Below are 17,156 nucleotides of genomic sequence, written 5' to 3' on the forward strand. Positions count from 1 at the left end.
CACATCGAAGGTGTAAAAGGCAAACCAAGAGAAGGAAAAGAGCCCCAAGAGAATGTGCAAGAATCAGGGACCTACTCTTTCACATATTCAGGAGTGAGTGCCATAAAACTACTAAACTGAAGGCCATAATATATACTCAGAGGACCTGGTACAGACCCATGTAAGCCCCATGTTTACTGTTTCAGCCCTGTGTGTTCACATGAGCTTTGCTCAGTTGATTCAGACGGCTTGCTCTCCTGATGTCACCCATCCTCTCTGGCTCTTACATTCTTTCCACCTTCCTTTCTGAGGGTTCCCTGAGCTCTGAGGGGAGGGATTTGATGGAGACATCTCACTTAGAGTTGTGCGTTTCAAAGTCTTTTTTTTTTCCCTGTGCAATGTCTGGCTGTTTTTCTCTATTTGCTCCCATCTGGTGCTGGAAGAAGCCTCTCTGATGATAAGGCACCGGTCATATTTATCTTTCTGGGTCAGGCTATATTGTGTGAGGAAAGAAAATGTATTTTCAATAATAGAAGAGAGAGAAAGAGAGCAGAAAAGAAAGCAAGGCAACGAAACACAGAAATGCATGGGGTTATTTCACCAGACACATTCAGAATCATGAAAATCAAGAGGAACAAGCCTTAAAAGTCTAAAGAAACATTTAAAAGAGTAAGTATAAAGCAAAAAAAAAATATATATATATATGCAGAGATTGGGCTGTGAGAATGCAGAGGGATCAGAGGTGTAGCTTCTGTGGAGACAGCAGTTTGAGGCTGTAAAGGATCCAGATATATTCTGTGCCTCGAACATTGGGATGAATATGAGAGAAACAGAGACAATAGTGTTTTGGCCCGGCTCCCTTGGGAATGCTGCCAGCCTTATGTTGAGAAACAAGAGTGTTTTCATATATTTACATTCAATACACCATCTGTTGTGTTCCTGTCTGCCTCATTAGGCGATCCCACCACTCACGTACATGCTAGAGCAATTCAAATCACTACTTTCCCTCTAGGCTGGGAAGGAAACCGGGAAAGGCCTGGGATTCTCAGTGAAGCCAGTGCCTGCCCCCGTTGGACCGTCTCTGAGTCATTCTGGACAGCTCCGACCCTACATCACCAATTGTCAGTCACTTGTTGGCGGCTCCTCCCTTGGTCTGACTTTGGAGTGATTTTCAAGAAATGTCACACGGGAAATAAGAAGGATATGAAAGCAAAAAAGCAAACGATGGCATGTTATGCGCATGCCAATTTAATTGCAAAGATCAGAATAGCTACCTGTATTATTCAACAGACAGGCGAGGTGTGCTGAGGAAGTAAACCTGAGCTCTGCTTTCCAACTGCACAAATGAAAAGGTCTCTGAACTAATTTTCTCAAGTCAGTTTAAAGGCAAATGCTTACACTCAGATGATAGATCCCATAGGACCTTGGCAGGGAAGTGGTAGGCCATCAATCTTGACAAAACTTAGAACACAAACTAACCTCTTTTCATAGTCCTTATCTGAAGAGTCTTATACTTTTTAACAATCAGAAAGGAAATACAGAAGTCAAAATAAACTGGGGATTTCTAGGGTTCTGAGAGACTACCTCGGGGTTAAGAGCACTTGCTGTCCTTGCAGAGTACCAGAGTTCCGGTCCTGTTACCTAGGCCAGGCATCTCACAACTGCCTGTAATTCCAGCTCCAAGAGATCAGACATCTCTTTTTGGATTTGTGCCCTCCCCAACGTATAATGAAGGGTTGCTTCTTTCAATTAGAAGGACCTATGGTAGGAATCAAAGTCAAAGTGTGTCATGGGCCCTAAAGCCATCTTTTGGTTCTACGTGAGTGAGTGCATGTGCTGTCAGGAAAGGTCTCAGTCTCAGCAAGGAATCACAGTTCTCGCTTGAGAGTAGAAGGGTGTTTCAGAAATTTAGAAAAAAAAAGCACTTGGTGTTGTCCAGGGACCAGGAGGCTGAGCTAGGAGGATGATAGTCTCAGAGCATCCTGGGCTATATGGAAAGACTATCTCAGACAATAACAATAACAACACCCACCACCATCTTGATTGTGAGGCAATGCTGTTTAAGAATGGACTGCTACTATACTTGTATTGCTTCATTTGCATCTGAAAAGACAACCAAGAAGAGGTTATATAAGGACTAAGGTGAATACAGTCTATACATTTTCAAATGTACTTAATATGCAATCCACAACATTGATTTTATACGAACAAACAACATATATTTATACATGCAGATCTCAGATGTTTATCTTTGGAGCAAAGGACAAAATTCTCAGATCATTATTTTGAGCACAGACTGTCTTTGGTTCGTTTAATTTTCTGTTTTTAACTTGGTTATTTTATCTCGAATGGTATAAGGAAATCATAGGCTGTAGAAACCTATATCATTTCAGAGTTGCAGGTGGCGTGTTGAAGAGCTTTGTCTATTGTAAGGCTTTGGTGCGTTTGGGTATAACCTGAGTGTCTTTAGGGTCCACTGTGGTTAAAGATGAGGTTTTCAGAGCAAGGCTGTTGGAAGGTGATGGAATTATTAAGGGACGAGTCTCAGGTCATCAGAGGCATGAGGGAATTCTCTTAAGATGCCTTGAGAAGTAAGAGGGGCTATTATAAAATGTGCACCCTTGATCCTTCCCAACGTTTCTGTCTAATGTTGGTTCTCCATTTGTTCTCCCAAGGGCTTTCTTCCCCCATTACTATCCACAATACGAAGCAATACCTCCAGAGGCTAGCCTTCACCACAGTCTGTCTTGTGCTAACTTGAATATTGAACCTTCATAGGTATGAGCTGAAGGGAGCTCATTTCTTTATAAGTAGCCTGTTTCTTAGCTTTTCTGTGTTTGTAAGGAAAATCTGGATAATACAGGCATCCATATTTTTTTTTTATAAAACTTACTACTTAAAAACATTTTCTCCTTTAAGCAACCTATAGTATTTTTTTTGGCTAATGGAAACCTTCAGATGACTATAAAAGTAGCACATTTCCTTGACTGGAACAGAAAACCAGACCTCATTACCTTCCCTGCTGCGTAATATCTTAGTTTCACATCAACAGAGAATGGTAAAAAAGAGAAAAATCACCAGGAAACTAAGCAAAAAGTATCTATCTTTCTATCTGTCTCAGCGTCTAATGAATTAGGCTCTATTTTCAACAGACAGATGGCATTGTGAATCCTAATACTTGCTAGGTTGCCTTCTGTGTGCCGTTTTAGAGGGGAAAAAAATAAAGCAAAAAACCTCCAAGATCCTTTCCACACGTTGCGGCAGCGGCAGCAGGGTGTGAAATAATTCTTCCTCTCAGTCTGCTCAACTTGCACTTGATTAGTCTATCAAGCCTTATAAAGAGCACACAAAAGAGCATCCTTTAAGCACACTGTCTGTCACATCCTAGACTGGGAAAGGGCACTGGCTGGCTTGCTCAGGGCTATAACATTGCCCTTTGTCTTAATTAGCAGTTGGAAGATTTCGAGCCATAAGAAGTAGGGGTGACAGAGGAAATGAGGTGCTGCTCACCTGCAGCCAACAGTGCTAGAAACAGTTATTTTGTCTCCCTCTGAGGCCTCCATAGTCAGGAGAGAGGATGAACAATCTGATTTCAACCTCGGAGAAAGAACGCACGAAGAGGAAATGCAACACTTCCTGTAAGGCTGGAGGTCTTTCTTCAAATCAGCTAAGCATTCGTCACCCAGTGCATCCTATTTCATCTGCAGCCACAGCTTAATTGCTTAATTAGTCAGAGTTTATTTTTAAAAAGATCAAGTTCCGCCTCTGACCTTTAAAGCCACGAGGCACTGCAGAAATACAGGCAACACAGTTCTTTTCTTTTCAACTATACTCGATGGTACTGAGATTTACCTGTAGAAACAAATTGGACTCTAAGATGCCCGCAGGTTGGTGGGTCCGTGACACCAAACCATGAGGCAAAACTATGAAAAGCGCCATTGAGTATTAAAAGGAATCTAGGAGACACCTCTTGTTTGGTAGGATTATATTCGCCATTCACTTCTGAGGACAACAGTCAAATTTAGTGAAAACAGCAAACAAAGTCAAAGGAAGCAAACCCACATCCAGGACAGAATATGCAGTTAACCTAAAATTTCAGGCTTTAGTATATTTATGCCCAAACTATGCTGTTGACATGATTATATCAGCAATGATTATTTTGTTACCACAGTTCATATTTCAAAATTGTTGGCAAACATAGGAAGTACTGGGCACCGTAATGGCATTTTCCTACACACACGTCTTTGTATTTGATCTTCCTCATTGTTTCCCCTTCCTGCCCATCTGCTGTCTTCTCTGTGGCCCTCATGTTAGCCTACTGCTATCAGGCAAGTCACCTCTCCTTCCGCTGTCACGTAACACGCATGCCATTACCCTCTCATTCCCTCATCCCCCTCTCTTCTTAAATATTTATTCCTTCCCTCTCATACTCCCTTTCTACTCCCGCCTCTCTCAAACACACACAAACACACAGCATGTAATATTTGTCTGTCCGTATCTAGTTTATTTTCTGTAATTATCTTCGTTTCCGTAATTTTCCTGAATTACCTGCATTTGAATTTTTCCTCCCTTGGAATCTGGATAATATTCCATTTTATATACATACGGCACTTTCTTTATCCACTCACCTACTGATTTGTCTCTACAGTGGTTCCCTTCTTACCTGTTGAGAATGGTGGAGCAACAAACATGGATGTGCAAGAATCTCTTTGGCATGTCGACTTAGAATCCTTCAGGTCTATGCTCAGGGTGAGACTAGCTGGAAATACTATTATACTCTTTAAAAAAAAAAAAGAACATATACATTGCCTTATATCATGGTGCTATCACTTTACATTCCTGCCAGTGGTGTATAATCATTTATTTTTTTTTCTTCCCGGCCTTTCCAGTGTTTGATGCATCTTGTTTGATGAATCATAGTCGTGTGCTGGTTGGGACGGAGGGAAGACAATATGGAGTAGGACCAAGCTCGTCGCTGATGTAAAGATGTCTCTATACAAGGTCAGGTTGACCGTAAACTATGTTTATGCTCAACGTACCCTATGGCCTTATTAATCAGCAAAATTTCCCCAACTACAAGCCCAGCTGCCCCAACTGCTAGGCACACTTTCAAGGTTAGCAAGAACTTCTTGTTAGCAAAATTACTTGAGTTGGAGTTGACCATGCTGTTTCACCATCTGCCTCCTGTATGAACTAATTTTTACCTTTAAATATGCAGTGAAACTTTCCACTCAAGTTCAGACCCTGAACTGGCCACCTCCCTGAGCTCAGAAAATAAAGCTTTCTTTTTAAGCTTCTGCATCTGAAGAGAGTTGGCTTCCACCCTGGACCTAACAGCAGCCAGTGCTCTTAACCACTGAGTCATCTCTATAAAAGCCCCATCTCTTTCTTTTCTTTTTTTGTTTTTTGTTTGTTTGTTTGCTTTGTTTTATTTTTGTTTTTTTGAGACAGGATTTCACTGTGTAGCCCTGGCTGTCTTGGAACTCACTCTGTAGACCAGACTGGCGTCACATTCACAGAGATCTACCTATCTCTGCTTTCTGAGTGCTGGGATTAAAGGCATGCACTACACTACCTGGCCCCATCTCTTATACTCTAAGACACAGTGTAGGTTTTGAATAAAATTTTCAGAATTTGCCTATGCATGTTAATATTGCATGTGTGTATTAGAAAGCAGTATTCCAATTAATTATCTTGTAATAATGATTATGTTGACATCTGCAGACCAAAAACTGTTTTAAGCATACATGTGCATGCATATTTTCATTTAATTGTTAGCAAAACTGTTAGGGAAGTGTTATTGTGTCAAACAGTGCTTTAATTAGCACATACTATTGAACAGATACTCTTAAAATATAAGGCATCTGCAGTGATTCTATGGCTTTTAAATCTGAGTTGTTCTGCTGGCATCTCCAGGAATCATGAACTGGGCGATATCGTTTCCATTCAGCTGAGACTGGAGAATCCGAGATGCCCTCACTTTCCTGTTAGCTTATTGGCTATTATCTGGATAATAACTGTTTTTTATCCATGGCTTTTGACCATGCAATAGCTAAAAAAATTATCTTTATGGTACAATGATCTAGTTTCCAGAGAGTAAAATTGAATTCTACTGTCTGGGCTAAGGAGTATATACTGTCACATTCCTTGCATTGTGTTGGCATAAGTAATCTATCCAGCCAGTCCATATTCAGTGTGGGAAATTACTACATAAGGGTTGTCATTAGGGAGGAGTTCCTTATGGAAGTCATTTTGAAATACATCATAAGAAGTTGTCTAAACAAGGACACTGCAATAGCTTGTGTTAGGCTTACTAATTTAAAAATGTAGATCTTAGGTCTACAGAAACCTCTCATAACTGAAAGGCTGAAAGACAAAGAGGATTGTCCTAGCACTGTTGCCATTAATCAAAGAAACTTCATGGAACAATAACATTTATTTAGGTGTAGATGCTCATTTAGGTTTTTGTTTGTTTGTTTGTTTGTCTTTTCTGAGACAGGGTTTCTCTTTGTAACAGGCCTGAGTAGCCTGGCACTCACTTAGTAGTACAGGGTGGCCTCGAACTTGCAGAGATCCACTTGCTTCTGCTTCCTAGGTACTGGCATTAAAGCCGTGCACCACCACTGCCTGATTCCATTTATTGTATTTTCTTCAAATTTTAATACATTTTAATTTATTCTTTAACCTTTTCATACATGTATTCAATGTATTTTGATCATATCCTCCTCCCTTCTCTCTTCCCTAAGATCCTTCTCGACACACATAGCTTTCTGAGTCCAATTAGTACTTCCTGCATAGACAAGGATGTGGGACAATTCAGTGGGGCAAGAGCAACCTACCCGAGACCAGGCTCCTAGTGAAAATTGACTCTCCCTTCCATAGCATTCGCTAAGTGCCAGTAGCTCCACACTAGAGATGAGGCCTGGGGAGCCCTTTTCCTGTTCATGCTGGAATTTGTTTTCAAAATCATCTTGAAATTATTCTTCGAACTGTCACTTATTAAAAATGTATCTCTGGAGATCTTAAAAAACACACAGGTATTTTTTTTTTAACCTTTAGAACTAGGAAGGGTCACTTAGATGATGACGAATCCATTGAATTCATTCATTTCATTCAGAAAAAGCTGACTGAGTGTGGGAGCAATGGAAGGTACCCTGTCAGATACTCATAAAAGTAAAACTCCTCATCCAAAACCACAGACAATTTTAAGAAATGTATTATCTCAGTGTTCTTACTTAGTCTTCAGTGGGGCTAGGTGTACATTTTGAGACATGAATGCATTATGGAAAGTGATTTATCCAAGCAAATAAAGATTTAATATCCTAGAAAATTAAGTTTCTGACCAGAATGTCAGGTCAGACAGATGCAATATCATTTCTTAACACGTTGAGGAAAGTGTTGAGATATTTAATACAACCTGGAAGACTTGTTCACTACTGTAGTGGACTGAGTATTTCATTTTGAGGAGAAAGCTAATTCATACAATTTAATTTATGATACTTTATGAACTGCTCTAAAGTTCACCTGTATTTTCCTTTTCCAGTGTTAAAAAAAGCCAGTTTTATTTGAATGGGTCATCAATTATTTACAGATTGCTTCTTTTCTCCAAATTGTAAGACATATGCCTGTGATTCTCTTTACATCTGTATGCCAAGGGATATGCCAAAATTTGAAACAGCATCTACAGGAATCAGAGAAGGTGAAGACGCCTATGTCAATATGAAAATTTCAATATTTGGGACAATGCAAAAATTTCAACTTGACGAAAATATATACTATTTTATTCACTGCCGAGAACTTTCATATACATATATGTAGTGTGTGTGTTTGCGCCAAGGATTAAATGTAAGAACTCTCAGCGGTTACATGTTTTCACTCCATCGTTACAGCTCCAAAGCTTTAAACTTGCCCCGTAACTTTGCTTCTCCCCGCTTCTGACCCGTATGATGGGCATAATTCCACGACCTTGCCTTAGAGATATTAATGCGGTATTTTTCTTCCACAGATTTAAAGTTGCTGTCACCTGTGAGGAAGATTATAGCTCTCATCATGATATTTCATACTGGACAGTGACTGATGGAGAAAGGGTAGAGAAAAGTGGGGGTGCTGGCTTTCCTCACATTAGCCTGATAAATAAGGATGGATTATCACAGGGTACTATGACCAGCCTTAGCTTATCTCGTCTTATCTCAGCCTATCCTGTACCTCCACTCCCTCGTGAAAAGCCCAGAACAGTTTAGTCAACTGGCACAGCTGATAAGCAAGCCACGCCCTTTCGGAAGCGGCCCTTCCCTTATGGAAGTAAATTGAACTGCCTCTTATTGTAGGTTTCGGGGAGAATAGTGTGCTTGGCATTAGAGATTCAAGGATGGAAAAGATAAGGCATGATATGCATCCATGGAGCTTGTAGATCTTGACATCCTTTGTTTAATGAGAAATAAGTACCATCCAGAGAAACCAGTGAATAATAATATTTCACGATGTGATTTTCTGTTATGCAGTAATAATCATTGCAGTCCACATGCAAAGAACACTTTTATGTTTCAGACACATGTTCAGTGTATGTCAGACACTTGTTCTATAGCTTATTAGAGTTTGAGGCAAATGATTTTTTGCCAAAATATTACAAAATATTATTTATGAATAAAATAGGAAAACATTTACTTACATATATTTACATGAACTCTGCACATGCTTGCGTTCATTTTCATGTATTTGCACGATCGGTACTTGCTCAGCTGGAAATTAGAATTTGCAAACTTTATGTCAACTGTGCAACTTTTGTTTTCTTTTCTCAATGCCTTTCTCCCCTTCCATTTATGTTTTCTCACATGTCCTTATCAGAGAGTTGGGAGACACATTTAAAAGCTTTCCCCTACTGTCATAACTGAGACCCAAACATTCAGCCCCTACAGACGGTGTAGATGGGAGATGCTGCACTCAAAGCCCAGGGAATGGGGCAGACAGTAACTGTACTGTATGGCATGTTGAGGAGTAATATGAATTCCACACTTCACCCGTCCAAGTTGCGCGGAGAGGATGTGCTTCCATTTGTGAGCCTTGTGTTGGGGCAGACTGAAGGGCTTCGGGCTGTTCTAGGTGCTCCGACGAACATTAAACTTCCAGTTTGTTTTCCAGCCGTGGTTGCCATAACAGCTCATAATGTCCCCGGTAACAGCTGTCACATGTTGCTTCCGTGATGCATGCTGTTATTTTGCTGTACTCATGTACCTTCTTTCGAGAGGCAGGTAGCGTACCTATCACTTCTCAGATGAGGAAAGTGAAGAGTACAGAAAGGACTTTGACAAGGCTACAAGATTTAAAAATGGAATAGCCAGCGTTCAAGGTACATCTGTCTGAAAAAAAGAAACTCTCCGAATCCCCACCTTCATTCATCCCCTTAAGTAAAACAGTAGGACAGAAATTAAGAGAGAATAAATCATGTGTGCGAGAAAACAAGCTCAACTCACACAGTGATGATCCTCAGCATACATGTGAAATATTTATATAAAAACATGATCATTCATTCTTCATATTAACTATGCATAATCAGAAAAATATATTTGATTTACACTGGGTTTGTGTGTGTGTGTGTGTGTGTGTGTGTGTGTGTGTGTGTGTGAAAGAAGTAGTTTCAAAAAGCAAAATGAAATCTAAATTATCAACCAATTTAAAAAGCCAGCAGTACACCAATACCTACCTAGCCAGACAAGGACAGTGCAAGAAGAAACACAAAATTCCGGTCAATATCCTGGTAAACACAGATGCATTACATCACTGGCAAGTTAGGGCAGGAGATGGCTCTGTGGATAAAGCACTTGCTGTACAACTATAAGGACCTGGTTTCAAATCCCCAGAACCCATGTAAAAGCAGATAAGGCAGGTCCATGCTTGTATATGCATGCACTAAGTAAGCAAAGTGTTAAAACAAAACCTTTTTTTCTGAAATAAGCTAATATAAATGAAAAAAAGAAAATGATCTACAGGTTTGGAGAAAAGGAGATGGGAAAGTTTTTGTCCTGGGGTAAACATTTCAGTTAATGTGTATGTGTGAGTTCTGAAGACCTCTTATATGGCCTAATGTTGATAGTGAGTGATGGCACTCAAAGGAAGAATAAGCAGGCTACCAAGATGAGAATTGATAGCCTATGACCATATAGTGGGGGAGGAGGTCCCCCTCAGTCATAGACCTAGGAGAGGGGAATAGGGTGAAAGCAGCAGGGAGGGAGGAATGGGAGGATACAAGTGATGGGATAACAATTGAGTTGTAATCTGAATAAATTAATTAAATAAAAATGATAATGTATTCTGTACTTGGAGGAAGCCACTGTATATTTGAAAGAGAAATTAACAGCGAGGAAGAACTGGATAGGTGCTAATCCTCAGGACAGGAAATCACATTTAACACTGTGACAAAGCATGCCTTCCGTTTAAACTGAGTTTCAAACTCCACTGCTACTTATAGGAGTAATTATTAAAGTAAAAGAATTGTAACACCACACGTTACAAAAAAGAGAATTAAAACAAAAGTGGAAAAACCTGACTTTTTAATTATAACTGCATGTTTAGTCTTTTGAATCAACTTTCCTAGAAAGAACACAACAGTTTTCGTAATTTTGGACTGCTGTGTTTGCAACTACACTCAGAGTTATCTGAAATATATTCTTACTTTTGGCTTGTTAGGAATAACGATGAAAATTAATAGGACCAGAATAGATACGTTTGTTTGAAAATGAAAGAAATGCATTGCTATTATATCCTCTCTATTTTTCTCTCTTTTTAAAAATTTTATTAATCTATTCAGATTACAACTCAATTTTTATCCCATCACTTGTATCCTTCCGTACCTCCCTCCCTCCCTCTCACTTTCACACTATTCCCCTCCCCTAGGTCCATGACCAAGGGGGACCTCCTCCCCCACTATATGGCCATACGCTATCACGTCTCATCTTGGTAGCCTGCTTATTCTTCCTTTCAGTGCAACCAGGCCTCCCCACCAAGGGGAGGTAGTCAGATATAGGACCCCAGAGTTCATGTCAGAGTCAGTGCCCACTCTCCACATAACTATGGAGAATGTGCTGCCCATTGGGTAGATCAGAGTAGTCGGCTGATGTTCACTATTGTATTGTCCTTGGTTAGTGCAGTAGTTTGAGCAGAACCCCCCTGGACCCCTATCCACCCATCATGATGTTCTTCTTGTAGGTCTCTAATTGTCTTAAAAATCTATCTCTATTGTTCAGAAATTTGGCTCCATCTTCCTGCACAATAAGGATTTGCTTCCTGGTTCTTCACTTTCTAGATGTGAATCTAAGCTACCATCTTACTTTCAAACTAATGTCTGTCCATCTAGAAATCTTCATTCATATCAGCTTAACACACAACGTTGATAATGATACATGGTACTTTCTCCTCTTTTAATCTGTTAAAGATTCAATTACCATCTCCCCCACAAGTACTCTCTAAAAATCTTGTACACTTAAAATGTGAAATTTTAGAGTGTGTGTGTATGTGTGTGTGTGTGTGTGTGTGTGTGTGTGTGTGTGTGTGTGTGTGTGCAGAAGAGCATGTGTGGACTTGTGCATGCTGTGGTATAAGCAAAGGGGTCAAGAAGGGTGAGAGATTGCCGACTTGTTTGTTGGAATGTGATTCAAACAAATCAAGTGAATCCATGGAAGGAAGATATTTAACTAAAATATTGCAAAACTAGGGTATTTCTCAGGCTAAAGTGCATTAAGGTGCATGTGATTATAGGAATCAATTTCAGATCTGTATAACTTAGTAATTAATTTTTTTGTTAGAATCATAGGGTTCTCAAAATGAGTGATTTTTCTATCTATTTTAATATTTCTTAAGTAGGAAATATTAAGAAAATGAACATAGTTTTGGTGAAGCAATTTATAAATGATATGTCTTTATATCTTAATCCATTTGTAGTATTAGCCATTTGTAGCCAAATTTTAGAATGGAAAATTTATGAGCAAAATAAATGTGTTTCTGATATTTTTGGAGGCTAAGAATTCCAAGACCAAGGAACGAGGAGGCTTGTGTCTTGTGAGAACCCAGTCTCTATTTCCTTGATGGTACTAAAACTGTTGCATTCTCCAAAAAGCATAAACATATCTGTACATGGCAAGTGAAATGGGAGGCAAAAGGGGACCTAGCTACTTTGCTCTGGCCCTTTTATGTGACTGATAACACAATTCATAAAATAGAGCCCTTATTGGCTACTCAGCTTTTATGAAACCCTTCTTTTATTATTTCTGAATTGGTGATTAAATTTCAATATGGGTTTGGAGACACAAAAGCATTCAAATAAGCACATGGCAGAAATACTACTGAATTGCAAGTTAAGCAAGTCAGAAACTAGGTCCATCTCTGTGACTCATTAGTTTGAACATCTGAAAATTATTTACTTTCTACTATCGTAATATCATCCCATTAAACATTAGGAACTGTCTTTATCATCTTTCTTAGTACAATGATGTAGTAGAGCTAATTACATCAAACCATAGCAAAATAATTTTTAGCTGATAAAATGAATAGAATACCAAACCTAAAATTCCATCAGAAATCAGTTATGTATTTTGTGTTCTGGATATTCAACACTAGGACCTTGTGAGTGCCAAGCACACATTTTACTACTCAGCTACATCCCAAGCTTGTCTGTACATTTTTATCTAAGCACTATTTTGTCACAAACATTTTTGAGTGCTCATTTGCACATAACTAGAAATGATAGTTCGGAGGATGAGAAAGGACATGAATTAAGAATGGTGGCCATGATTTGGTCTGCACCAAGTGGTCTACATGGAAGAATTAGAGACAATAAAGCTAGACTCTGATAGGAAGCACTGAACTCATAAAAATGGAATGCCACAAGGGTCCACGTAGATGCTGGCATGAAGTGATTTCTCAAGCTTTTATATCATCTTTATTTCCACATCAAATTGGATGCATTTTTGAATGCTGTTTGCTCATCTTGTTTCTGATCTGTGTCTGTCATATTTTTAGCAGCCCTAAGTATAGATTTAACGTTGTTAACAATGACATGGGAAGTTGTCATGCTTTTAAATGCCTTCTTGGTTCACATTTGTGGAGCTTAAAACATGCCAAGATGATGTGCTTCATGCCTCATTATAATGACAAGAGGTAGAGTAGAATTTACTGTGAAATAAAATATTAAAATTTGGATACCTCTTTCTTTAAAAGTATTCATTCCATATATTTTTGTGTTTGTTCTGTACACTTTTGCTATCCAGTCTGCTCTTGTCTTATCAAATATGGTCAGAAGACTGATTTTTTAAAAAAACTGTAAAAGACACTACTTAACTTAAAAATACTTCACAAATTCTTTACTCAGCCAAATTCCATTTATGCCTAAAAACACATAATTATACTTTTTTTTGAATGTAATATTTTACTTTTCTATTCCTGGGAATTTAATTTAATTTTTTAACACTTAAATCTATCACTTGATGTTTGCCATTAAGTATAAGCTAAAAATCACAACCCTGATGGGATTAGCAGTCAGCTAGTTTACTGAAGCAGGGAACTTGATGCCATGACAGGACTTAGGACTTGACGTTTGTGTTGTTTTGGTTCATACCAAGCCTCAGAGTTTCCAGAGAAAATAAGAAAAATGACCGTATACAAAAGCACACATTAGGAGCCATTAGTGTGATGCTTTTTGCCATCTAAATAGTTCAAAGGAAGGAAAACTCATTGAAAAATAATTCAGAAAATAAAAAGAGTTAATTCCACACAAAGTGAAAGTTAGTAGGACTTACAAAGGAAAGAGGGCAGATAGTATACCCAGGAGGGTAGGATATAAACTTTGAGAAATCATTACTAAAATACTGTGAGAAATTGTAAATCCTCATAAAAAATAATGGAAATTGCTTCATAGAAGGCAAGTTTCTCATTCATTTGAATGGCTCAAATGGACTGGAGCCTTCACCCTGCAGACCTTGGAAGCATCGTGGGTCCAAGTGCTGTGATGCTGCACACGTTGTCTCCACTTGAGCCTCCCTTTTATTACCATATATTTCATCCTTGCTGCCCAAGTTATTACCATGGTAATTGTTGAATTTCTCATTACAGAAAGCCAGCTTTTCATAAATATTAGATGTGGCTATTATTGGCAGACACAGTGTCAGTTTCTTAAGAAATATGGAAATTTTGTAATTTGAAGTGATTCATTATTTATCATTTTTCTAGTTTTAATGAATGCAAGTGTCTCATATTCATTAAAAATAAAACAACAAAAATATCCACCAAATCATCATTCTTTTGATTGATCTGCCCCATTAGCTTAAGACCCAAGCAGGGCACCTGGAAGCACCTTTATCCTTGTAAGAACATCATCACACTTAAATTATTCGTCCTGGAAGGCTCTAATTTCATGCAATGCATAAGAGGATTTTTTTGCTGGATTGAGGTAGATTGACATCCTTTTCAATCTTCTGATTCACCCAGTTCTTAGTAAAAAGTCAGAACTAAATGGAACATATTAAACAGTGCCCATTTCATTAGGAGAAAGACAGTTTGAAAAGAAGCAATCTTTCTATTCACCCAGTTCTTAGTACAAAAATCAGAACTAAATGGAACATATTACACAGTGCCCATTTCATTTTGGAGAAAGGAAGTTTGGAGCGTCAGTTTAGGATTGGATCTTTGCTTGCATTACAGCAAGACAGCCGGATAATTTTCTTTTGTTTGTCAGCAAATGCAAAGCTTTATGATGCTTGTGCACATCAAGAGGTTTAAGGTGATCACCAGTTACACATCCCCATAGAGATGTGGGAGTCATTTGAGATACATGGGTATGTTTTTGTTTGTTTGTTTGTTTGTTTGTTTGTTTTTAACCACTAAGGAACCTCTTGGTCTTACTTTTTAGTAGATTGTGGAGTCATTCCAACTAATGGCAATGACAGAACTACTGCACCCATGAGCTCACAGAGGCTGTGGATGCCACTGTAAGACCTGCATAAGAACAAGCCAGTCAACATTCCAACATGGATGAGGGAGGGGCTCACATGGTCCCACACCTATCTGCGATGCTATTGGTGATTGGTGGCTTCCAGGAGAGGGAAAAAGTAGATTTCTTCAGGGCTGTGGCTATTGGTAAGTAGCCTGTGACCTGGTAAAACAGTCCCACATTCACATGCATACGAATAGCACTAACTGGATCCAATGGGAGGTGCATATGGTGGGCGACAGCTGGGAAAAGTTGTTGGGGAGTAGGGGATGTATATGAAAAAAATTGAATACTTATATGAAATTATTTAAAAATGAATTATATATAATCGCTCTCATTAAATCTAAATTAGTGTGTTATTAGCATGTTGATGACTAGAGGAGAAAGCTTTTGAGTATGGTTTGGGAAAATTTTTAAGGAGGTTGACAACAATTTACATAATACCAAAACAAATAATCTTTGGTTCTTATTTCTTCAATTTTTTTTGTAGGTGCCATAATTTTCATAATTATCATATATGCCAAATATGAGACCCTTGTTTTGACATATACCACACACATACAATGCCTTTATTTATTGAGTCATCTTGCCTCAATAATATTTGGCATATATGATAATTAAGAAAATTTGCACATTTTATTTTCAACTATTTGGAATGTTTGATTGAAAGACTCTAAGCTAGACTGAGGAGGAGGAAGAGAAGGAGGAGGGGGAAGAGGAGGAAGAGGAGAAGGAGGAGGAGGAGGAGGAGGAAGAGACGGAAGAGAGCATGTTAGAGAAGTAGATGACTCCAACTCCTCTAAGACAAATGAGCTTCTTTCAAGTTGCTTGGAACCATTCACTATATAACCTCATTTTGAGACAGAGTCTTATGCATCTCAGGCTGATCTTGAACTTAGCTGAAGCTGTTGATGACCTTCAAATCCTAATTTTATAAGAGATGAGATTGTACTGGAGCTCACTATGTAGCGCAGGCTAACTTCAAACGCATAAGAATCCTTCTGCCTCAATGTCCCAAGACGAATACATTTAAAATAGTTGTTCTAATTATTTACAAGGGATCATTCTTGTTTGGCCTCACAACTTACAGTGTTAGATGTGGTTATAAATACACTTTTAATTTGATCTTATTTACATTATTTTGTGTGTATGCCTCTTTGCATGCTTGTGTGTGTGTTGGTGTGCATAAGTGCTGTGACATGTGTATGGAGACCACAGGACAACTTGAGGGAATGGATTCTTTCTTTCCCCCATGTGCACAAACTCAGGTTCTCAGGCTTAGCAGCAAATGCCATTTCCAATTGAGTTGTCTTGTCTGATGACAAATAAATTTTGTTTCTTTAAGATTAAAGAAAATATACTAATATGCTATATATTAATTTTAAATATTATATACTTTATATACAATATATTATAAATATAAAATATATGAATATAAAATATAATATGATATAATATACTATATATTATATATTTGTATGTGGTATTTTATATGTATATAATTTAAATTTATATTATATTTATGGGTATAGAGAGTTAAGAGCACTGGTTGCTCTCCCAGAGGAGATGGGTTCTGTTCCCAGCATCCATATGGTGTCTCATAATAGTTTCTATTTCCACTTCCAGGACATCCTAGGGCATCAGGCACACACATGGTGCAGCCAAATATGCAGACAAAACCCTCATACACATGAAGTAAATTACTAGAATAAAAACAAAATAAATTACACATATGTGTATGTGTGTGTGTTCAAGCCAGTGTGTAAAGAGGCCAGAAGGGCTCAAGTCCTCTGGAGCTGGAGCTACTGGCCACTCCATCAGGGCGCTAGGAACTGAACTTCTCTCCTCTGCAAGAGCACTATGTGTTCGTACCTGTCCAGCCCTCCACAAATAAGGTTTTTTTCCCCATAAAGAGTCACTTGAAAATAATGTGCAGAACAAAAAGCTTTTCTGTTTCTGTGTGGATTCCTTCATCTTCAAAACTTAGGAGAGCAAGGTGCTAATTCCTAAGACAGAAAGCAAGAAGGACATTGATTCATCAGAACAGTGTGAGGAGCTTTACGTGTGTCTCCTTTCCTTGGTCTTATTCTGGACCAGTATTACCCTGGCTCCATGAATATCAGGCCACATTTACCTTTGAGTAAAGATAGAAACACAAAGATGTTTCTAGCATTCAACAAAACATTTATTTGTGTGTGTG

This window comes from Acomys minous (genome assembly GCF_964271855.1).
Source record: "Acomys minous genome assembly, chromosome: 15".
Lineage (NCBI taxonomy): Eukaryota > Metazoa > Chordata > Mammalia > Rodentia > Muridae > Acomys > Acomys minous.